This window comes from Sus scrofa, chromosome 14 (assembly GCF_054392235.1).
Source record: "Sus scrofa isolate SSC_HxYL_T2T_F1_AM1 chromosome 14, Sscrofa_HxYL_maternal_Yorkshire_Landrace_v2.0, whole genome shotgun sequence".
Lineage (NCBI taxonomy): Eukaryota > Metazoa > Chordata > Mammalia > Artiodactyla > Suidae > Sus > Sus scrofa.
Window position 1 is genome coordinate 52,702,520 of NC_139396.1, and position 23,854 is coordinate 52,726,373.

Here is a 23,854-nt window from a genome sequence, read left to right on the forward strand (position 1 = left end):
GCTCCTCCTCACCTGAGCTGCAAATCGAGCTGTGTCTCAGTCTCAGGGTGACTTAGACCCTCCAGACAAAAGAATATTTCATTCTTACTGATGCAGTTTCAAATAGCAAAGTTTCTGAGATCTATGATTTTAGTGGATGACATTTCTCCATGAGTAGGAAAGCAGCAGTCCGTCACTCAAAGATGCAGGGTATTATCACCCTATAGCTACACTCGGAAATACTGTTTTTTTGTTCCCTTTGCAGTGGACTTTATCCATATCTGCTCTTCCTGCCTGCTAGTTAGTCGGACTGACTTTTACTTTTCTAGTCTGAGCTAATTTTTACTTTTTCACCCATTAGAGCTATTCAGGGTGTTGGATGGGGGGCTCCCCTACCTCCCTGCTCCCAGTTCAGGATACAGAGAGCAGGAGGACAGTGAGGTTGGATGTGAATTTTCCTGGCTGCTCTCCAACTGCCCATGGCAGGGCCTCTGGGCACCCCTCCCTCCTTGCCCCTTCAGGCTGGATTTGGTGATGGCTCTGGGCTGTTGCCAATCCAGGCAGCCTTCCATTCCTTATCACTTTTTGTTAACTCTGCCCACACCTTTGTAAATGGTCCCATCATTAGTTACCCCCCTGGAGCACGCCATCATTTTCCTGCCAGAAAGTTATCTTCATCTATATAAAGAGGAGATCCTGTGAGAGCAATAAGCTTGATGGTTAGAACATAGGTGCTGAGGGACTAATTGCCTAGCTTCTAATCCTGGAGTTACATGTTACCACCTCCGTGACCTTGGACAATGCTACTCATGCTATTCATCTACTCATTTCGACAGCACCAATCACTAATGATACAGCAGTGCATAGGCAGATAACTCAAATGTTCATCGACAGATGAACGGTTAAAAAAGTATATGGTCTACCTATACAATGGAGTATTATTGAGCTATAAAAAAGAATGGAGCACTGATACATGCTGCAACATGGATGAACCTAAAAAACATGCAAAGTGAAAGAAGCCAGACACAGAAGGTCACATAGTATGTGATTCCATTTATAGGAAATGTTCAGAATAGGAAAATCACTTCAGTATTGCCCTTGCCACCACCCAAAGACATCCAATTCCTTCTAGACTTTCCTCTGAATTATTATACTGATCCCTCATGCTCTTCACTCTCTGCTTCCTCAGCTCTGTGTCCACTAATTCCTCCCCCATCACTACATAGATTCTCTTGTCCATAAGTTTATCAATGAATTCTCAGTTGCCAGATTTAGTGCATATCTTGTATTCCTTATTTTACTGGACCTCTCAGATGCATTCAACACCCTCAACCACTCTCTACTTCTTGGAGCAATTTCTTTCCTTCATTTCCAGGACTCACCTGGGTCCCAACTTCTGGTTTCTCATTTTTACCTCTATGACTATTTTTCTTACATGTTTGGTTCTCTTCTCCCCCTTACATGTCAGTTCCAGTGAATTCTGTTTCAGCATTTTTATATTTCTATCAGTCAGGAAAGGACAGGTTATGCTGCAGTAGCGAACAACCTCCCAAATCTCATGGCTTTAAACAATGACAATTAATTTCTCATTCACCGTGTCCATCATAAATCACTCAGGAGGCTCTGCCCAGAGTTCCCATTGTGGCTTAGGGGTTAAGAATTCAAGGATCTGGGTTCGTTCCCTGGCCTCGTTCAATGGGTTAAGGATCCAGCCACAAGCTGCAGTGTAGGTCACAGATTTGGTTTGGATTTGGCATTGCTGTGGCTGTGGCTGTAGCCAGCAGCTGCAGCTCCAATTTGGCCCCTAGCCCAGGAATTGCCATATATATGCCGCCAGAAAAAAAAGAAAGAAAGAAAGAAAAAAAAAAAAAAAGGGCTCTTCTTATTGTAGTCACTCAGAGACTAAGACTAATGGAACTGCCACTACCTTGAACTCTTTTTTTTTTTAGGGCCACATCCATGGCATAAGGAAGTTCCCAGGCTAGGGGTCGAATTGCAGCTACAGCTGCCAGTCACAGCCACAGCCACAGCAACGTGGGGTCCAAGCTGTGTCTGCAACCTACACCACAGCTCATAGCAAGCTGTGAGCAAGGCCAGGGATCAAACCCGCATCCTCATGGATCATAGTCAGGTTCGTTAACCACTGAGCCATGAAGGGAACTCCTTTTCTTTTTCTTTTCTTTTTTTTTTTTTTTTCCTCAACTCTTGAATGAGCATTTCAATGCTCTGACCTGGGCATAATGCACTCACTTCTGCTCCTAATGCCTTGGTCAAAACTAGTCACTTGGCCCCATCCAACCACTAGGGAATCCAGGAAATTCAGTCTCCCCATGTATTTTCCATGAGCCCAGAAACAGAAGCAGCAGAAATATTTAGTGAACAGTATCACTAACTTTTGCATCTTCTCCCTAGAAAATTTGATTTACATACTTTTTTGGCCACACCCATGGAATATGGAAGTTCCCAGGCCCAGGATTGCATTTGAGCTGCAGCTGTGACCTATGCTGCAGCTGTGGCAACACCAGATCCTTAACTCACTGCACCACAGTGGGAATTCCTACACACATTGTTTTGAGTCACCAAATGCTAAAATTAAAAGGGTGTGGGAGGGGTATATGTGTATATTATTTATTTATGCATGCAATATAGCTGGAAACAGGTCCTACTGCATAGTTTGGGGGATCAAGTACAAAATTTAAAGGTAGTCTCCCTTATTCAAAAATGAAGGATTTCAAGATGGTGACATCAGGACATCAAATCAAGTTTGGAGCCCTCCTAAGTGTGTGTCTCTATGTGACCACAAAGGTCCCATGGCCACAAAGCTGGCTGTGTCTAGAAGGGCATACAAGGTGATGGTCTCTGGGGAGGGAACTGGGGAATTAGTGCCAAGAGTCTTACTTTGCATCTTTCTATGAAGCTTTCTCCACCATATGTACGAATTACTTTTTAAAAAATCAGTGATGGAGTTCCTGTCATGGCTCAGTGGTTAACGAATCTGACCAGGAACCACGAGGTTTTGGGTTCAATCCTTGGCCTCGCTCAGTGGGTTAAGGATCCGGTGTTGCCGTGAGCTGTGGTGTAGTTTGCAGATGCAGCTCAGATCTGGCGTTGCTGTGGCTCTGGCGTAGGCTGGTGACTACAGCTCCGATTCAACCCCTAGCCTGGGAACCTCCATATGCCGAGGGAACGGCCCTAGAAAAGACAAAAAGACCAAAAAAAAAAAAAAAAATCAGTGATAGGAAGTTCCCGTGTGGCATAAGCAGGTTAAGGATCCAGCACTGCCACAGCTGTGGCACAGGTTGCAACTGTGGCAAGGGTTCGATCCCTGGTCCAGGAAATTTGACATGCTGCAGGCATACCCTCCAAAAAATCTCTGATATGTTTTTAGAAGCCGTATCTCCAGACCAAACCTGCCTTTTGAATTCTACACTTGCCATATATGAACCTCAAGACCTAAATATCCCACAGACACTTCAAATCACAATTTCAAAATAGAACACCTTCTCATAAAATCATAGTGCAAGTAACAATTGATGAGAGTGAAAGTGGAGAGTAGATAGGGGCTACTTTTCCTGTAAGTTTGGCTATGAGAGGAGAGAGGTAAGGATGATTTTTAAGAGGGGTCATGGGGTCAAGGGAAGATTGGAAGGGTAGTTAAGATGGAAACATTTGAGCTGTTCGGAGATGTTCAAAGCGAAACATCAAGAACAATGGTCTCTCTTTCTTTGTGAAGCAGGAACTCAGGTCATGAATGGAGTGGAGACTGAATGAATTTCTCTTAGTCAAGGGCGGTGTGTGTGTTTCTGGTTACAGGTCGGAAAATCAAGTGACCTTCTTCAGCAAAAATGAAAGTTGTTTTTGTTTTGAGAAAACACTTATTTTATAGAACTCAAATGCATGAAATGTGGCACCAAATCGTGAGAACCTATTAGTTAAACAGGAAACCGAAATGTCCTCTTTCAGTAGAAAGAGGTTGTTCTTTCAATGTGCCTGAAGCTGTGAGGTCCCACCTCTGCCTGTCTGCCTGTGCACCCATCATGTATCTCTCTGAACCCTGGACTTCTCTGCTTCTCTGAGGGCACTGTGGCCAAACAAGGCTATCCTGAGCAGGTATCCACAGTTCAAGTGAAAGCCCAGATCAACTGCCGGATTCCAGAATCCCAGGGAGTGACTCTGATTGGTTCCAGCTGTTTATCTCTGGTCCAATCAGCTACAGCTGGGGGCGGGGTCACAGAGCAGCACTGTTGAGAGGGCCCTTCCTTGGTGAAGAGAAGGAGGGGGAGGAAGGCAAGAACGGAAGCAGGGAGAAAGAGAGAGAGGTGTGGCTCTCAGGGAATGGAGGCTCCTAGCTTGGGGGCCCTGGTTAAATATCTCAGCTCCTCTCTCTGGTGGGACACCTCAGAGGCGGTCTAGGCAGTCTCCCAGGGGTCCCTATTGGGACTGGGCCCTTGACTGCACTTGAATGTTTCCTGATTGGCTGCCTTCCCTTCCCTGTGCCACTTCCCCACTCCCCTTCCTGCTCTCACCTCCCAAATAAGCTCCTTGGACCCAAATCCTGTCTCTGGTCTGCTTTGGGGAAACCTAGTCTATTTCAGCCTCCTGTGCTGTTGTTAAGGAGTCCAGAATTTATTCTGAGAGCTGTAGGTGGATTTCTAAGCAGAGTCGGCATGATCTCATTTGCACTTAAAATCTGCAGTGCAGACTTTGGCTGCACTGCGGAACGTGGATAGAAGGAGAAAAAGTGGAGGCAAGGGTTCTGTCCAGAGAGAGGGTGTAGCGACATGGAGGGGGGCTGAGGGCAGATCCCTAAAGAATCCAAAACCAAAGAGACTCAGCAGAGGCATCAGGGAAGGAGAGGAAAGCCACGGGGTTGCGTGCACTCTGAAACCAGTGAGAGAGGGTGGTTTACAGAAAGGCCGGTGGCCACAGGAGATATTAAGAGCGATTATAATGCTGCAGAATTAAAGGACACTAATGAGGAAACTGACAGGTAAATGAATGGAACCGGGGGAGTCAAGTATTAAGCACAAAGATGGGGGGAACTTAGTGTATGAGAAAAGCACTCAAAATCAGGGGAGAAGTAAATTGCTCAAAATGTGACCTCAGAGCAATTGGCCGGCCATTCAGAGGAAGTCGGTGGAAGGAGTGGGATGTTTGTATTCTAACTTTTCCTGTTTAAAAAGTTGTGTAGCTGTTTGAAATGGAGTAGAATCCTCCAAAGCGAAAAAAATTGGCTATACAAAAGGGACATTCAAGTCACCATTCTGTTCGTGTTGCATACACTGCGTTACAGCAGAAAATGCAAAAATAAGTGGATGCCCTTTGAAATAATTCAGCTGATAACTACACCACACCAGCACTTGGCTGGTTCTTGGTTCTTTCTCCCACTCACACTCTGGATTGGTGTCAAGACCAGCATGGATCTGCAGAAATGATAAGATGTATGATGATGATGAGAGCCTCTTAGTCTCCTTCAGGAATACAGTGTTTCAGCCAGAATTCACTGTGGTTTCTGTCTTGGTAACTGGAGCTATTTTCAAGAAAGCACATCGCAATGATATTTATTTCCCTTCTATTTCTCCATGGCGATTTCTTGTGAACATGCCTCTCTAACCCTCTCCTCCTTCCTTTTCATCACCGAATTCGCAATTCTTATAAGAATCTACCTCTTAGGGATGTCACAGAATTAGGAGAAATTCCAGTGCCCTTTTTTCTTTGAGTTACGCTAATTTGGTGCAGTCTAATAGGGTGGCCACTAGCCATACATGGCTATTTCTATTTAAATTAATTAAAATCAAATGAGTTGTTTGTGGCTTAGAGGGTTAAGGACCTGACATAGTCTCCGTGAGCATGAGGGTTCGATCCTTGGCCTCGCTCAGTGGGTTAAGGATCCGGAGTTGCCATGAGCTGTGGTGTAGGTCGCAGACACGGCTTGGATCTGGTTTGCTGTGGCTCTGGCTGTGGCGTAGGCCTGCAGCTACAGCTTCAATTCGACCCCTAGCCTGGGAACCTGCATATGCTGCATGTGCAGTCATTTAAAAAAAAAAATCAAATGAAATTTAAAATTCGGTTCCTCAGTTGCACATGCCACAATTCAAGTGCTCAACAGCCACAAGTAGCTAGCAGCTACCATAGTGAGGGTGTAAACATTTCCATCACTGCAGAAGTTCTCTGGGACAGCACTGCTGATAAATGTGTGAGGGAGGAGAAAAGGTGGGTACAGTTGCAGGTAAGGAAGGTGAGGGCGATCCTAGTCAGATGGCATCTTTTTTTCTGTGAAAAAGGAGGTGGAGTTTACGGATGAGAGAGAAAGGGAAAGCAAAGGGTAGGAGGTTCAATGAGAGTAAAGAAAATTCCAAACAGTTGCTATGGTAAACGGGAGAAGAGAGCAAGCAAGGAAAACAGGAGTTCCAGGGTGGTGTTGAGAATCAAAGACCAAGAATGTGTTATTGCAACAGTCTACATGGCTGAGATGATGATAAAAGCCTTAGGCCTTCCCACCTACAGGCTCCACCTCCCACCTCCACACCCAGAGACCAACCACCTCTTGCCAAGTGGTTCAGATAATTTTAGAATTTGCAGTCAGGAGTTCCCATTGTGGCGCAGCAGAAGCAAATCCGACTAGGAAGCATGAGGTTGTGTGTTCGATCCCTGGCCTCGCTCAGTGGGTTAAGGATCTGGCATTGCTGTGGCTGTGGTGTAGGCTGGCAGCTGTCGCTCCGATTAGACCCCTAGCCTGGGAACCTTCATATGCTGCGGGTGCAGCCCTAAAAAGACAAAAAAAAAAAAAAAAAAAAAAAAAGACAAATAAAATAAAATAGAATTTGCAATCATTACCTTCTACTTTATTCTGGTCTACATTTGTTCCAGAGACATTGTGAGCAAAGCTGCATCTCTGCCCTTCCTTCCCCCTCTATTACCCTTCCCCTGGGGCTGGTATCCTTTGCCAGCCCCACAATGCAGGGCAGGAAGCTCCTCTTTTTCCCCTAACTCAACACAAGCACTAGGAATGACTTAGTTCACTCAGTTTATTTCTGGTGCAATTGCTCTATCCTTCTCATGGGTTCCTGATTTCTTTTAATCCCCAGATATTCTCTCCACTCCTCTGCATCCAAGCCAAATACACATGCTCTTTTTGGGAACTTGTAAAATCCAGTTCCTAGTCAAGAACTGGCCACTTCAGATAACAACGCTGGTGGTTTGCAATGCTAAACAGAGAGGATGGGGAAGGGTGGAGAAAACTGAGGCTCTTCTTCCAAGGGTGGATGTGAGACAGGTGCGGGGGGTTTCTAGAGGACCAGGGACCCGCTATTTTCTCCATCAGTCTTAGCAGGACAGGTATGAAAACAGAATAGAAGGATGTTCACATTGATCCAGGGCTGAGCTTTTGCTAGGAGTTAAGAATTATGTCATTTAGAAGTTCCCATTGAGGCAGAATGGGATTGGAGGCAACTCTGGAATGCTAGGACACAGGTTCAGTCCCCAGCCTGGGAAAATCCATATGCCTTAGGGTGGCCAAAAAAAAAAAAAAAGAATTATGTCATTTAAGGTACTTTTATATGAAAGTAACAGAATATGCTTCATATAACAGGATATCCAGAGAGGACAAACTTGAGAACGGGTTGATTTTGTGTCTTGATGATATCATCAAGGACTCAGGTACTTTCTGTCTCTCTGCACTAGCACCTTGTTGTTGGGTTCATCTTCAAAAAGAAAGATCATCAGGAGTTCCCGTCATGGCTCAGTGGTTAACGAATCTGACTAGGAACCATGAGGTTGCGGGTTCGGTCCCTGGCCTTGTTCAGTGGGTTAAGGATCCGGCGTTGCAGTGAGCTGTGGTGTAGATCACAGATGCAGCTCGGATCCCCCATTGCTGTGGCTCTGGAGTAGGCCGGCAGCGATAGCTCTGATTCGACCCCTAGCCTGGCAACCTCCATACGCCAAGGGAGCAGCCCAAGAAAATGGCTAAAAGACCAAAAAAAAGAAAGAAAGATCATCAATTCTTTTGTCTCTGTTATAGGAAAATCTCTCCCAGAGCCCCTCTCTCCTTCCCTTGCCATACCCTCTAGTGCTAGAAGTGAATCACATGCCTGTTTCCATACCGACAAGAGAGAGGACATGACCATGACCAACTCAGACCAATCAACTGGGTTCAAGTAGATGTTAGGAAGTTATCTACAATGTCCACCACTTGAGTACTGGCAAGAAAATAGCTCAAGTGAGGACCAAGGGATATGTGCTAGATAGGGATGGAAGTGGAGGAAGAAGGGTCCTAAGAGGGAGAAAGTAGAAAGGTCTGGAATTCTAGAGTTCAAAGAACTGCTAAACCTGGATTAACTGAAAGAACAGAGGATACAAGAGTGTGTTCAGAGAAATTTAAGTCTTTAGAGGAAGATTCATCCCAGGAGAAACTGAGGTCTAGGATATGGTGAAGAGAGATGTGGCTCAAGTAGCATGGAGGTGAAGATCATTGGAAAGAGAAGAGACAGGAGCCAAGGAAGGGGCCAGGAGGTTGGCCAGGTCTTGAGTCATCCTCACAATCATGAAAGTCATTAGTATGGTGGTGGGAACTGGGTGGGAGGAAAGGATGAGCCGGATGCTAAAGTCCTTTAAGAATAAGGATTGACTGATTGATTGACTAGTAGACATCAGCAATGGAAGGCACAGAAGGTAGTACCATGAGATGCCATGAGCCTCAGGCTTTACTCAAGATGAAGGACTGTTGATCTGGAAATAGAGCTGAGGACCATGGGAGACACCGTGAGAGCGTAAGAAAGATTAGCATCGTCTGGGGAGGGCTTCGAAGACTGTCAGGGGAGAACCAAGTTTACGGGGGCAGGAAGTAGAAAGAGCTCTGTGTGCTGAGGTCATGAAAAAGAAAAGAGGATGCCTTCCACTCTTCTCTATCTCCTTCCCATAATTTGGAATGAAACCCAGTGCTAAGCTATCATGAACCCAGAGTATGAGAACTTGTACTCCTTGTCCACTGGTTAATGATAGAAGCAAGTCCAAAACACCCTTCCTAAATGTCCATTAATCCCCAGAGCTTATCAGTATCTGGGAGTGTAGCAAGCACTCAGTTACTTTTTCAAAATCAAAATTCTTTTTTTCTTTGTTAACAGGATCCCCAATTTTGTCTTAAGTTTCAAACCTTCAGAAAAGATAACTCTATCCCCACCTCAGAGATATCACATTAATCTCATCCTACCTGTGGGTGGCTGGTTTAGGTAGGAATGGATAAGAAAGCTAGTTATGGCCACCAAAATATGAAAGCTTGTTAGCGGTCTGCTAAAGAAAGATGTCATCCCTAGGAAAGAGACATGAGAAGAAATGTCTAATATGACATGCTCAGGATGGCAGAGCAGAACGATGGAAAGAACTTGTGGGCACCACTGAGTAAACTAACTCTGGAGCCATCCAACCTTAGGACTTCTTCTCTCAAATGTAGTTTAAGCCATTTTAATTGGGCTTTCTTCAACTCATAGCTGAAGCATTCTGATTTAAGAAGCATTGCCAAGGAACCCTTATGAAGTTTATCAGAGTCTGACAGACAGTATCTCTGGAGCACAAAACAGGCAGATATACAATTTAGGGGTAATTTAGGACAATGAACAGCATCCTTGAGGTACAGAGACAGCAAAGACTCAACTGCCAAGAGGCAGCCTGCCCAATAGCTGGGATGCATCTTATGTCCAGAATGCTGACAGACCACCCCCTCTGTCATCTTTTCTTTGATGTCCTTGCCCTGGCATCTCCTGGTCATACTTGAACCCTGGTGTGTGGAACAGAATATGGCTCAGGTATCTGCTACCTTGTATACTCAAAGCCTCAGTTCTCTTATCTTTTCTCATTCTCTATGAGAGTTCTGCCAGCTTCTCCTTTAGACCAGTTAATGCAAGAGATGCTCTGTCTCAAATGATGATGGGTTGACTACCTCGAGCTTTCCAAAGACCAAAGGCTTATTTTTTTTTGGGGGGGGGTCTTTTCAGGGCTGTACCTGTGGCATATGGGAGTTCCTAGGCTAGGTGTCAAATTGGAGCTGCAGCTGCTGGCCTATGCCATAGTCACAGCAACATGGGGTCTGAGACATGGCTGCGACCTACAGCACAGCTCACGGCAACACCAGGCCAGGGATCAAACCCACATCCTCATGGATACTAGTCAGTTTTGTTACTGCTGAGCCGTGACAGGAACTCCAAAGGATTTTTTTTAAAACTATGGTTAACTAATTATTAGAGAAATGGAAATCAAAACTACAATGAAGTGCCACCTCACACCAGTTAGAGTGGCCATCATTAACAAGTCAATAAATAACAAATGCTGGAGAGGGTGCAGAGAAAAGGGAACCCTCCTACATTGTTGGTGAGAATGTAAATTGGAATAACCACTATGGAAAAGTGTGAAGGTACCTCAGATAACTAGATATAGAACTACCATATGACCCAGAAATCTCACTCCTGGGCATATATCCAGATAAAAATTTCCTTGAAAAATATACATGCACCCATATGTTCATTGCAGCACTATTCACAATAGTCAAGACATAGAAACAACCTAAATGTCCTGATGAATGGATCAGGAAGATGTAGTGTATATATATATAGTGGAATACTACTCAGCCATAAAAAGGACAAAATAATGCCATTTTCAGCAACATGGATGGAACTAGAGACTCTAATACTGAGTGAAGTAAATCAGAAAGAGAAAGACAGACACCATATGATACTACTTATATGTGGAGTCTAAAATGTGGCACAGGAGTTCCTGTTGTGGCTCAGCATAAATGAATCTGCCAAGTCTTCATGAGGATAGGTTTGATCCTTGGGCTCACTCAGTGGGTTAAGGATCCAGTGTTGCCTTGAGTTGTGGTGTAGATCGCAGATGTGGCTTGGATCTGGCATTGCTGTGGCTGTGGTGTGGGCTGAGGCTTTAGCTCCAATTCAAAGCCTAGCCTGGGAACCTCCATATGCCATGTAAACTGCTCTCAAAAGACAAAAAAAAAAAAAAAAAAAAAGTGACATAAATGATCTACCTACTAAACAGAAAAGGTCATGGAAATGTAGGATAGACTCATGTTTGCTGGGGGAGGGAATGGGATGGATTGGGAGTCTGGGGTTAGTAAATGAAAACTCTTGCATTTGGAGTAGACAGGCAATGAGATCTTGCTCGATAGCACTGGGAACTATATATCTAATCACTTGTGATGGAACATGATGGAGGATAATATGAGAAAAAGAATGTATGTGTGTGTATATATATATGTATATGTATATGAATATGTATATGTATATGTATGACTGGATCACTTTGCGGTATAGCAGAAATTGACAGACCATTGTAAATCAACCATAATAAAAAATTTTTTTTAATTGTCAAGAACACATAATAGGTTTTATCATTTTACCCAATGTTGTTGTTTTTATTTTGTTTTGTTTTTTCTTTTTAGGGCCACACCTGCAGCATATGGAAGTTCCCAGGCTAGGGGTCCAATCTGAGCTGCAGCTGTCGGCCTACACTACAGCCATAGCAATACAAGATCTGAGCTGCGTTTGCAACCTACACCACAGCCCATGACAAGCCTGGTCCCTGAACCACTGAGTAGGGCCAGGGATCAAACCTGCATCCTCATGGATACTAGTTGGATTCGTTTCCAGTGGACTACAATGGGAACTCCCCATTTTACCCAGTGTTAAGTGTACAGTTCAGCGGTATTATGTACATTTACCTTGTTGTACAGCCATTGCCACCATCCACCTCCAGAACCTTTTCATCATCTTAACCTGAAACTCTGTACTCACAAACATTGCCTCCCCCCAGCCCTTGGCAACCACTGTTCTACTTTCTGTCTCTATGAGTTTGACTACTCTGGGTACCTCATGTAAGTGGAATCATACCACATTTATCCTTTTGTGTCTGGCTTCTTTCACTTAGAATAGTGTCATCCAGGTCATCCATGTTGTAACATGTGTCAGAATTTCACTCCTATTTAAATCTGAATACATACCCACCGATGAACATTTGGGTTGTTTCCACATTTTTGTGAATAGTGCTGCTCTGAACACGATTGTACAAATTTTCAGTCATGTTTCTGTTTTCAGTTATTTGGGGCATATAGCCAGAAGTGGAATAGCTAGATCCTATGGTAATGCCATGTTGAATTTTTTTAGAAACCAAGTTGTTTTTTTTTTTTTTTAACTTACCAAGATATCACGAGACAGCTTCTCCTTTTTAACCGCCAAGCCGAATGCATCACCCTCAGGAGGAGAAATACTTTCCTTGTATCAGTGAGACGCCATCCCCCATTAAAGCAGAGATAAAAACCGTTTGTTTAATTCCAACAGAGCATTCTGTTACTGAGAGAGGGAAAAGCAAAATAAAGTTATGCTGAATAGATGGAAATTTAGGACATGAAATGAAAAGCAGAAGCAGAGAGACAGAGAGCAGAGAGGAGCCATGGGTGGGGCTGTGGCATGAAGACCCACCAGCTTCAAGAGTCCCCAGAGTGACCCTGAATAGAGAATTCCTTGCTAATTCTGGAGTCCAAAAAGCCTGACCCATTTAGAACCTCCCTCCCTGCTTTTTATTTTTAAATGAAATCCCATGTTCCTATTTCTCTCTGATCCTATGCATAATAAGTGTGACTAACCAAAAGGAAAAACCTCTGTCTGTCTTAACACTCACAACACTCCTGACACCAAATATGTCATTTCCCAACTTTCTGGACACCATCTTGGTGTCCTGCCATTCAATTAGGACACCAACGACTGAGAGTTTGCACAGATTCTGCAGGTTACTGGCTCAGTCCCTCTGCAGGACTGCCCCCATTTCTGTCACTAGTCACATGGAGTGGGTCCCAGGTGTTTGACCTGGGGTCTCCCATGACCTCTTCCTCAGGTTTTTTTTTTTTAATTTATTTTTTTATTTTAATTTTTTTTTCTGTTGTACAGCACAGACACCAAGTTACTCTTACATGTATACATTTTTTTCCCACCCTTTGTTCTGTTGCAATATAAGTATCTAAACATAGTTCTCGATGCTACTCAGCAGGATCTCCTTGTAAATCCATTCCAAGTTGTATCTGATAACCCCAAGCTCCCCGATCCCTCCTACTCCCTCCCTCTCCCTCTGGGCAGCCACAAGTCTATTCTCCAAGTCCATGATTTTCTTTTCTGTGGAAATGTTCATTTGTGCTGTATATTAGATTCCAGTTATAAGTGATATCATATGATATTTGTCTTTGTCTTTCTGACTCATTTCACTTAGTATGAGAGTCTCTAGTTCCAACCACAATGGCATTATGTGGTTCTTTTTTATGGCTGAGTAGTATTCCATTGTGTATATATACCACATCTTCCTAATCCAATCATCTGTTGATGGACATTTGGATTGTTTCCATGTATTGGCTATTGTGAATAGTGCTGCAATGAACATGAGGGTGCATGTGTCTCTTTTAAGTAGAGTTTTGTCCGGATATATGCCCAAAAGTGGGATTGTGGGGTTATATGGAAGTTCTATATATAGATTTCTAAGGTATCTCCAAACTGTTCTCCATAGTGGCTGTACTAGTTTATATTCCCACCAACAGTGCAGGAGGGTTCCCTTTTCTCCACACCCACTCCAGCACTTGTTATTTGTGGACTTATTCCTGATGGCCATTCTGACTGGTGTGAAGTGATATTTCGTGGTAGTTTTGATTTGCATTTCTCTTATAATCAGTGATGTTGAGCATTTTTTCATGTGTTTGTTGGCCATCTGTATATCTTCCTTGGAGAACAGTCTATTCAGGTCTTTTGCCCATTTTTCCATTGGATGATGGGCTTTTTTCCTGTTGAGTTTTATAAGTTGCTTATATATTCTAGAGATTAAGCCCTTGTCTGTTGCATCATTTGAAACTATTTTCTCCCATTCTGTAAGTTGTCTTTTGGTTTTCTTTTTGGTTTCCTTTGCTGTGCAAAAGCTTTTCAGTTTGATTAGGACCCATTGGTTTATTTTCACTCTTATTTCTGTTGCTTTGGGAGACTGACCTGAGAAAATATTCATGAGGTTGATGTCAGAGAGTGTTTTGCCTATGTTCTCTTCTAGGAGTTTGATGGTGTCTTGTCTTATATCTAAGTCTTTCAGCCATTTTGAGTTTATTTTTGTGCATGGTGTGAGGGTATGTTCTAATTTCATTGCTTTGCATGCAGCCATCCAGGTCTTCCAGCAATGCTTGCTGAATACTTTCTTTTTCCCATTTTATGTTCTTGCCTCCCTTGTCAAACATTAAATGACCATAGGTGTCAGGGTTTATTTCTGGGTTCTCTATTCTGTTCCATTGGTGTGTCCATTTTGATACCAGTACCACACTGTTTTGATGACTGTGGCTTTGTAATATTGCTTGAAGTCTGGGAGAGTTATGCCCCCTGCTTGGTTTTTGGCAATTCTGGGCCTTTTGTGGTTCCATATAAATTTTTGGATTGTTTGTTCTAACAAACAATGTCTAACAAAAAATGTCGTGGGTAATTTGATAGGGATTACATGGAATCTGTAGATTGCTTTGGGTAGCATGGCCGTTTTTACAATATTGATTTTTCCAGTCCATGAACATTGAATATCTTTCCATTTCTTTACATCTTCTTTAATTTCTTTGATTAAAGTTTTATAGTTCTCAGCATATAAGTCCTTTACCTCCTTTGTCAGGTGTATTCTGAGGTATTTGATTTTTTGAGGTGCAATTTTAAAAGGTATTGTATTTTTGTATTCCTTTTCTAATATTTCATGGTTGGTATACAGAAATGTGACTGATTTCTGAATGTTAGTCTTATATCCTATTTTGCTGAATTTATTAATCAGTTCAAGTAGTTTTTGGGTTGAGTCCTTAGGGTTTTCTATGTATAGTATCATGTCGTCTGCATACAGTGACAGTTTAATCTCTTCTCTTCCTATTTGGGTGCCTTTTATTTCTTTTGTTTGTCTAATTGCTATGGCTAGGACTTCTAAAACTATGTTGAATAGCAGTGGTGAGAGTGGGAATACCTGTCTTGTTCCAGATTTGAGTGAGAAGGCTTTCAGTTTTTCTCCATTGAGAATTATATTTGCTGTGAGTTTGTCATAAATGGCTTTGATTATGTTCAAGAATATTCCCTCTATACCCACTTTGGCAAGAGTTTTGATCATGAATGGATGTTGGACTTTGTCAAATGCTTTTTCTGCATCTATTGAAATGATCATATGGTTTTTGGCTTTTCTTTTGTTAATGTGGTGTATGACATTGATTGATTTGCGTATGTTGAACCATCCTTGTGAACCTGGGATGAACCCTACCTGATCATGGTGTATGAATTTTTTTGATATGTTGTTGGATTTGGTTGGCTAAGATTTTGTTGAGAATTTTTGCATCTATATTCAAGGTTTGATGATTCGTTCTAATGGCTCACAGAAGTCAGGAGAACATGTCTTCCAATTTATTATAAAGGATATCATAAAGGAGACAGAAGAACAGCCTGGTGACGAGGTACATAGGGAGAGGTCTGGAAAGGGCCCAGTACAGGAGCCTCTGTCCCTCTGGAGTGGGGGTGTTCCACCCCCCAGCATATGGATGTATTCACCCACCCAGAAGGTCACCCAGCTCTGAGTTTAAGGATTTTTATGGGGACTTCATCATGCAGGTGTGACTGGTCATGAACTCTGTAGCCAGCCCCTCTCAACTCCCCAGGGGATGATGAGGGGTGGGACTGAAAGTTCTAAGCCTCTAATCATGGCTCAGACTTCCTGGTGACCATCTCTCACCCTGAACCTATTCAGCAGCCCACCAAGTGTGGCCTCATTAGGACAAAAGATGCTCCTACCACCCAAGAAATTCCATGAAGCAGCTCTGTGCCAGGAACCAGAGGCTGAGACTATATATATATATATATATATTTTTTTTTTCTTATTACATCACAGTGACATAGTGCGACTGGGTATTTATTCCTCACAATCAAACAGGTTTAACTAACATACAGTCTCATGCTCTTGGTCCCGTCACATGGACAGCACCTTCATGTCAAAGACACTGATGTGCTTCCACCCTTTTTGTTGAGCCAGTGACGTGGCATTCATCAGGATCATTTCAATTTAGCTCAAGAGCTCTGAGCCAAATGGAGAAGCCAATGGGCTCAGGCCACCAGGCTGGGGCTAGATGCCTGGAGATATTGGTGACATGGAATAGAGCAGGTACAGCAAATAGGAAGGGATGACCCTAGCTGAGAGGCAGGACAGGAGGCTGAACTCAGGGTCTCTGGAGGCCCCAGGAAGAAGAAGTGGGAGAGCACCCTTATTCTCTTCTACTAGAAGAGAGAGTGGGATGGTAGAGTCTGAAGTTCTCTGTACTTCTTCCTGCCTGTTTCATTGCTTTTATCAAAATTCTCAGTGTCAAGGAGTTCCTGTTGTGGCTCAGTGGATTAAGAACCCGACTAGCATCCATGAGGATGCAGGTTCCATACCTGGCCTTACTCATGGATTAAGGATCCGGCATTGTCATGAGCTCTGGTGTAGGTTGCAGATGTGGCTTGGATCCTGCATTGCTATGGCTGTGGAATAGGCCAGCAGCTGCAGCTCTGATTCAGCCCCTAGTCTGGGATCTTCCATATGTAACAGGCGTAGCCCTAAAAAGAGAGAAAAGAAAAGAAAAGAAAAGAAAAGAAAAGAAAAGAAAAGAAAAGAAAAGAAAAGAAAAGAAAAATTCTTACTGTCCATTTTACCCAAACTTAACTTCTCTGTCTCTCTCTTTTTCACTCTCATGCCCATTTCCCTTATGCCTAAACAGCCTCCCACTTGGCATCTGCCTGCCCAGTAGCTTCCCTGCCTGTACAACTGCACCTACCACTTAGTTTCTCCAATTAAGTGAAAGTTGAATCATCATACTTTGTTTCCCAAGGCACATCCCTATATTCCAAATGTCCCTGGGTTGCCATACATGATGGAAGCTCTCTGACTGACTGACTTCCCTTGAAGGAATTACTTGAGCTTACTCATTAAAAGCACCATGCCTGGTACATAATAAAGTTCAATGAATTGCTGCTGTTAATTAATAGTGACACATTGTTACTTATAGTAACAATAATAGTAAGAGGAGATAAGCTCTCAGAAGACAAGGACAGGGGTTTCTCTATGCCCAGATTCAGTAACCCAATATCTGAAGATTTAATTACCAGAGATTAATAGGTTTTTTCTGCCATGCCTAACTTCTTCTAGCTCAACCTGAAATCAGCAGGCCTTCATATCCCTAACCATGGCTGATTGGACCAGGCAAACTGTCAGACAGAGTCAGACCACTGGCAGGCCAGTGACCCACTGGGATCTCTCCATCAAGAACATAGGAGTTCCCGTCATGGCGCAGGGGAAACAAATTTGACTAGGAACCATGAGGTTGCAGGTTTGATGCCTGGCCTCGCTCAGTGGGTTAAGGATCTGGCATTGCTGTGAGCCATGGTGTAGGTTGCAGACGCAGCTCTAATCTTGAGTTGCTATGGCTCTGGCATAGGCCAGCAGCTATTGCTCCAATTAGACCCCTAGCTTGGGAATTTACAGACGCCATGGGTGCAGTCCTAAAGAGGAAAAAAAGAATATAAAGGGAGGTCCCTGATGGCCTAGTGGCTAAAGATGTGACATTGTCACTGCTGTGGCTTGAGTTTGACCCCTTGCCCATGAACTTGCATGCTGCATGTGTGGCAAAAAAAAAAAAAAAGAAAGAAAGAAAGAAAAAAAGGAATATAAGTTAAGAGACAAAGACATTAAAGGATCAAGTAAAAAGAAGAGCACTAGAGTGAAAGTCCTCCAACTCTAATGATGTGGTTCCTGGAAGCTCTCTGATCCTTGCCCTTCCTGAGACTATAGGTTTTGTAGGAGATTCCACAGGAATCTTTGTCGCAGTCTTTTTCTGAAGTTAATTTGTTTTTTTTAAATGATTTTTATTTTTTCCATTATATTTGATTTACAGTGTTCTTTCAATTTTCTACTGTACAGCAAAATGACCCAGTCACATATATATATTTTTTCTTTTTCTCACATTATCCTCATCATGCTCCATCACAAGTGACTAGATATAGATCCCTGTGCTATACAGCAGGGTCTCATTGCTTATCCATCCTAAATGCAATAGTTTGCATCTATTAACCACAGATTCCCAATCCATACCACTCTTTCCCCCTCCCCCTTGGCAACCACAATTCTGTTCTCCAAGTCCATGCCTTTCTTTTCTGTGGAAAGGTTCATTGGTGCTGTATATTAGATTCCAGATATAAGTGATATCATATGGTATTTGTCTTTCTCTTGCTGAAGCTAATTTGAACAGGTGGTTCAGAGCTCATATCACAACTCTGCAACTTCTATGTGATTTGAATAAAGTTATTTAACCTCAAGTTTCCCATCTATAGAAGGGGATGGTAATACCTACTTTGGGGTGTCCTGATGATTAAGTGAGGTAGTGTGCTCTTAGTCTAGCATTTATTGAGGGTGTAGCATGCTTGCTTTTTTTTTTCTTCCCTTCTTTTCCCAAATGTCCATGTATAGGCATTATATCAGAGTAAGAGATCAATTGCAGCAACATAAACCCCAAATAAGAGAGTCCAAATAAGGTAGAAATTGATTTCCTTCTCCCAAAGAGTCTGGATGAAAATGGTCCAGAGCTGGTAAGGCGGCTCTGAGCAACAAATTCATCAGGGACCCATCTCTAGGGTGTTGCCCTTATCTTCATGGTCCAAAATGCCTCCCCATCAGGATTAAATTCCAAACAGAAGGGTGAAAGAGGGAGAAAGGAGAAAGAAAGGGCGTGTTCCTCCCTTCAAGGGCATGACCAGTCACTGTCCTTTGCAGCTCATTGGTTAGCACATGGTCATATGGCCACACCTACCTACAACAGGAGGTGAGAAATGTAGTCCTGTGTTCCTCCCTTCAAGGGCATGACCAGTCACTGTCCTTTGCAGCTCATTGGTTAGCACATGGTCATATGGCCACACCTACCTACAACAGGAGGTGAGAAATGTAGTCCTGTGTTCCTCCCTTCAGGGCATGACCAGTCACTGTCCTTTGCAGCTCATTGGTTAGCACATGGTCACATGGCCACGCCTACCTACAACAGGAGGTGAGAAATGTAGTCCTTATTCTGTTCAACCATGTCCCTTGCTTAAAAATCAGCAATTTTCTTACTTGTATTGAGAAAGGAGAATGGATATTGAAGGACAACCAAGAATTCCTATCATTGGCACCAATGAAATGGTTCTTTGGCCTGGAGCTGAATGAGAAGCCTCTCCTACACATGGAAGGAAATCTTTGAGCTCATTGGGTACCCAACAGCTATCAGGTGTATAACACCACCCAGCCAGGGACAAGCTCTATAGAGGATTTATTTGCCCAGGTAAAATAACCTGTCTGTGTTTTCCCAAGGGAACAGGCCCATATCATTTAGTCTGTCTAGCTTGGCACCCATGGGGGTGTCTGAAAGTCAGAGCTTGGGTATGGAGTATTGGATTCTCTGACCAGCTCCTTACCTGCATCCTGTGGGAATGTTCTGGGTTCCTTGGGTGATCTCAAAGCTCACTGACTCTACAAGATCCTAAAAGCCTTCCCTGATCTTCCAGCTAAGAAATATCCCCCTCACTTGAACCCCCATTTTAACTGGAATAGGCATGTGTTGGTTTTGCTGTCTGGCCTTATTTTCTCTTCCGGTTTTCCGCCGCAGAATCATGCCTTCCACAGTCTCATTTGATTTGGTTCGGGTCAAGCTGTCCCCACCCACAGGCCCCAGGGATGGACTCAGGACCCACTCCTAGACAATCAAAATACCACGTCACCATGGCTACTGTGCTCTGTTCAAGAGTGGACACATGGTCCAGGTCAGTTTGATAAGTCTTGGAACTTTGGTTAAAATGACTGAAATAGTGGAGTTGCAAAATTATAATTTGTCAGCAGGGAATGAAGTCAATTCCAAGAAATCCAGAGGGAAATGATGGAGGGATACCTGATAACATCATTTGAACTTCTGGATCAAGACATGCCTGAAGCCTTGATTAGTTTCAAGAACCAATAACTTCCTTTTTGGGCTTAAGCCAATTGAGGCAGACATGAGTATCACTTTCAACCAAAATAATCTTTTTTTTTTTTTTAATTTTAGGGCTACATCTGCAGCTTATGAAAGTTCCCAGGCTAGGTGTCCAATTGGAGCTGCAGCCGCCAGCCTACGCCAGAGCCACAGCAACACAGGATCCAAGCTGTGTCTGCAACCTTTGCCACAGCTCATGGGAATGCCAGATCTTTAACCCACTGAGCGAGACCAGGGATCACCCTCATCCTCATGGATACTAGTTGGGTTCATTACCACTGAGCCACAACAGGAACTCCCCAACCAAAAGAATCTTGACTAGAGCAGCATCTATATGTACCTTCATAACATAGCTTAGCATTTTAATCTGATGTTGCAGTTATTTCTGAATATATCTCATGTCTCCCCAATTATCTTGAAACCAGAGTCCCACCTAGGAGTCAGACAAAACCCAGGTGTTCAGGGAGTGCTTAGAGAATGAATAGATGACTGGCTGGCTGGAGCAATGGGTTAGTGGATGGATGGATGAATGCTGGAAAGAATTAGGTTAGTACACGTCCCTCCCTCCTGAACATCAGGCCCAAAATAGCAGCCCATGCTTCCGTCTCACAATCCTTTCTCAACCCTTTTGCTTATTTATTTTGACAACAAATGTTTATTGAGCACTTACTATGTGCAAGGCTCTATGCCAGGAGCTGGGAATACGTGTGTTGTGGTGAAGAGCTCATGCTCCTGAGTCCTCAGAACTGGATTTGAACCCCAGATCTGCCCATTATTCTCAGTGATGAGGTGAAGAACATCTCTGAACTTCAATTTCTTCATCTGTGAACTGAGCACTCATGGCATCTTCTTCACAGGGTTTTTGTGAGATAATGAGACAAGAAACTTAGAGTGTTGGATGGTGCTGATTCATAATAATAATTATTATAACTGAAATTAACACTTTGTGTCCTTTAAAACTTTAGCTGTGAATATGCTCTCCCCTTCCAATTTAACTAGCAAAAGAAAGAATGTATACATATACAGAGAGAAAGACTGAGACAGAGAGACAGAGACAGAGAAATAGAGACAGAAATAGGCAGAGGAATAGGGAGACAGTGATGGAGAGTCAGAGACAGAGAGACAGGAAGAAAGAGACAGAAATATAGGGAGAAATATAGACAGAAAAAGACAGGAAAGATAGAACAGCAAAAATAATTTTGAGGAGTTCCCGTCGTGGCGCGGTGGTTAACGAATCCGACTAGGAACCATAAGGTTGCGGGTTCGGTCCCTGCCCTTGCTCAGTGGGTTACCGATCCGGCGTTGCCGTGAGCTGTGGTGTAGGTTGCAGACGCGGCTCGGATCCCGCGTTGCTGTGGCTCTGGCGTAGGCCGGTGGCTACAGCTCCAATTCAACCCCTAGCCTGGGAACCTCCATATGCCGTGGGAGCGGCCCAAAAAATAGCAACAACAACAACAACAACAAAAGACAAAAAAAGACAAAAATAATAATAATAATAATAATTTTGAATGTTTTTCTCTTCTCTGATAATTGTGGTCTACCTGGGTTTTAGAAAACTACATTTGTCTAAACCAGTGGTTCATAACAAGGTACACCCCTGGGGATATCTGGCAAGGTCTGGAGACATCTGCAGTTGTCATAACTGAGGGAGTGCTACTGGCATCTAATGGCCAGGGATGCTGCTAAACATCGAACAAATACGCAGAGCAACCTCCCACAGCAAAGATTTATTTGGTCCAAAATGGCAACAGTGCCAAGGCAGAGCGACCCTGGTCTATACAGGATTAGTATCTCAGCTGTAAATTTAATTGTAAACTGTGAAATCAAGGACCACAATGTAAGACACATGGTAGTAGGTGCTCCATGAGGGTTTGGTAACCACATAAATGAAGAAATGATAAATGAATTGGTTGGTATCTTATATTTGTAATTTGGCCAAGTGCCTGGTTCAGGGCTGTGTCAGAATGGCTGGCCAGTAAATGGTTATTGACCAATCCCCTAAAGAGCCACCAGTACAGCAGCTGGGAATGGTGTCCTCCTGGCAGGGGGACAAGATGGCCTCACAGCAGAGATTTGGGTTGCAATCAATTACTGTGGGCAGCCACAGAGCGGCGGAGCGATGGATTCATTGTTTTCTCTCCTGCCCCTCTTCTCTCTAACCCTGGCTGAAAAGCATTGAGAGGGTGGAGTTGAGAGCCTGTGATTTAGCTCTTTAGGAAAAGGAGGGGGGAAAATGAGCCCAGACTGAGGCTTTTTATTAATATTCTTGAGGATCAAGAGCTCATTAGAATTAGAGACAGGGGTCGGGGATGGGGGACAGGGCTCTGCTTCATCACTACGTTATTCAATTCATTTATTCAATTAATGCTTATTGAGTGTCAGGGACTTTGGGGGGGATAAGTGAGTTAACTAGTGAGATCAAAATCCCTACCCTCTTGGAGTTTATGTTCTAAAGAAACTGGATGATCAATAGATAAGTCAAACATATAATATGTGAGAGGGCCATGTGCTCTATGGAAAAAAATCAAGCAGAGAAGGAAGATAAGATGTGCTTAGGTTCCACTCTGGGGTTAAGTTGAGGTGAAATTCATATAACTTAAAGTGAACCATTTCATTTCATTTTATTTTGGGGGGTGGCTGCCCTCACAGTATATGGAAGTTCCCAGGCTAGAGTTCAAATTGGAGTTACAGCTGCCAGCCTACACCAGAACTCATGACAACGCCAGATCCTTAACCCACTGAATGGGACCAGGGATTGAACCCTCCTCCTCATGGATACTAGTCAGGTTCATTACCGCTAAGCCACAAGGGAGCTCCAAAGTGAACCATTTTAAAGTACAGTTTAGCGGCATTTAACACATTCCCAGTGTTGTGCAACCACAAACTCTGTCTAGTACCAAAACATTTTCATCACCCCCAAAAAGAAACTTCTACCCATTAAACAGTCACATTCTACTCCCTCCTCTCCTGCAGCACCTGGCAATCTTTGGTCTGCTTTCTGTCGCTATAGATTTACCAGCCCCTGGTAACCACCAATTTTCCTTCTATGTTTGTGGACTTACCTATTCTGGACCATTTCACATAAATGGAATCAGACATTGGTCTTTAGTTACTGCTTTCTTTCTTTCTTTCTTTTTTTTTTTTTTTTTTTTTTTTTTGTCTGTACATGCCACAGCAGAGACCTGAGCTGCTGCAGCAACAATGCCAAATCTTTAACCCAGTGTTCTGCAAGGCAACCCCTGACTTCTTCGTTTAATGTAAGGTTTTCAAAATTCATCCATATCTTAGCATGTATCTGCATCTCATTACTTTTTGTGGTCAAATAATATTCCATTGTGTGGCCATATCACACTTTATATATTCATTCATATCTGTTGATGGACATGGGTTTTTTTCATTTTTGGCTATTGTGAGTAATGTTACCATGAACATTCTGGTACAAGTACTTGAGTTCCTGTTTTCAATTCTTTCGGGTAAAAACCTAAGAGTGAAATTGCTGGGTCATATATTGAACTTTCTGAGGAATACCCAAAATATTTTCCAAAGTGGTCGCACAATTTTACACTCCCACCGGCAGTGAAGGAGGGTTCTAATGTCTCCACATTTTCACCAACGCTTGTTATTTTCCATTTTATAAATAACACCATCCTAGTGGTATGAAGTGGTATCTCCTGTGGTTTTGATTTGCATTTTGCTAATGCAAATCCTTAGGTGTTGAGCATTTTTTCCTGTGCTTATTGACTGTTTATCTGTCTTGTTAGAGAAATGTCCTTTGGCCACTTTTGAATTGTTTATCTGTCCTTTTGTCATTGAGAT

The 23,854-nt window shown here is 43.1% G+C and overlaps 1 protein-coding gene across 7 annotated transcripts in view; it reads left to right on the plus strand.

The window, feature by feature from the left end:
- IFT81 (intraflagellar transport 81) overlaps window positions 1-23,854 on the plus strand; it is a 299,226-nt gene that overhangs the window by 110,379 nt on the left and 164,993 nt on the right. Inside the window, exon 6 of one of the 7 annotated variants that reach the window (XM_084996212.1) lies at window positions 7,571-7,638. The exons of the other annotated variants lie outside the window; for them this stretch is intronic. The gene's annotated coding sequence lies outside the window, so the exon portion shown is untranslated. The remainder of the gene's footprint in view (window positions 1-7,570; window positions 7,639-23,854) is intronic. 7 annotated transcript variants of the gene reach the window in all.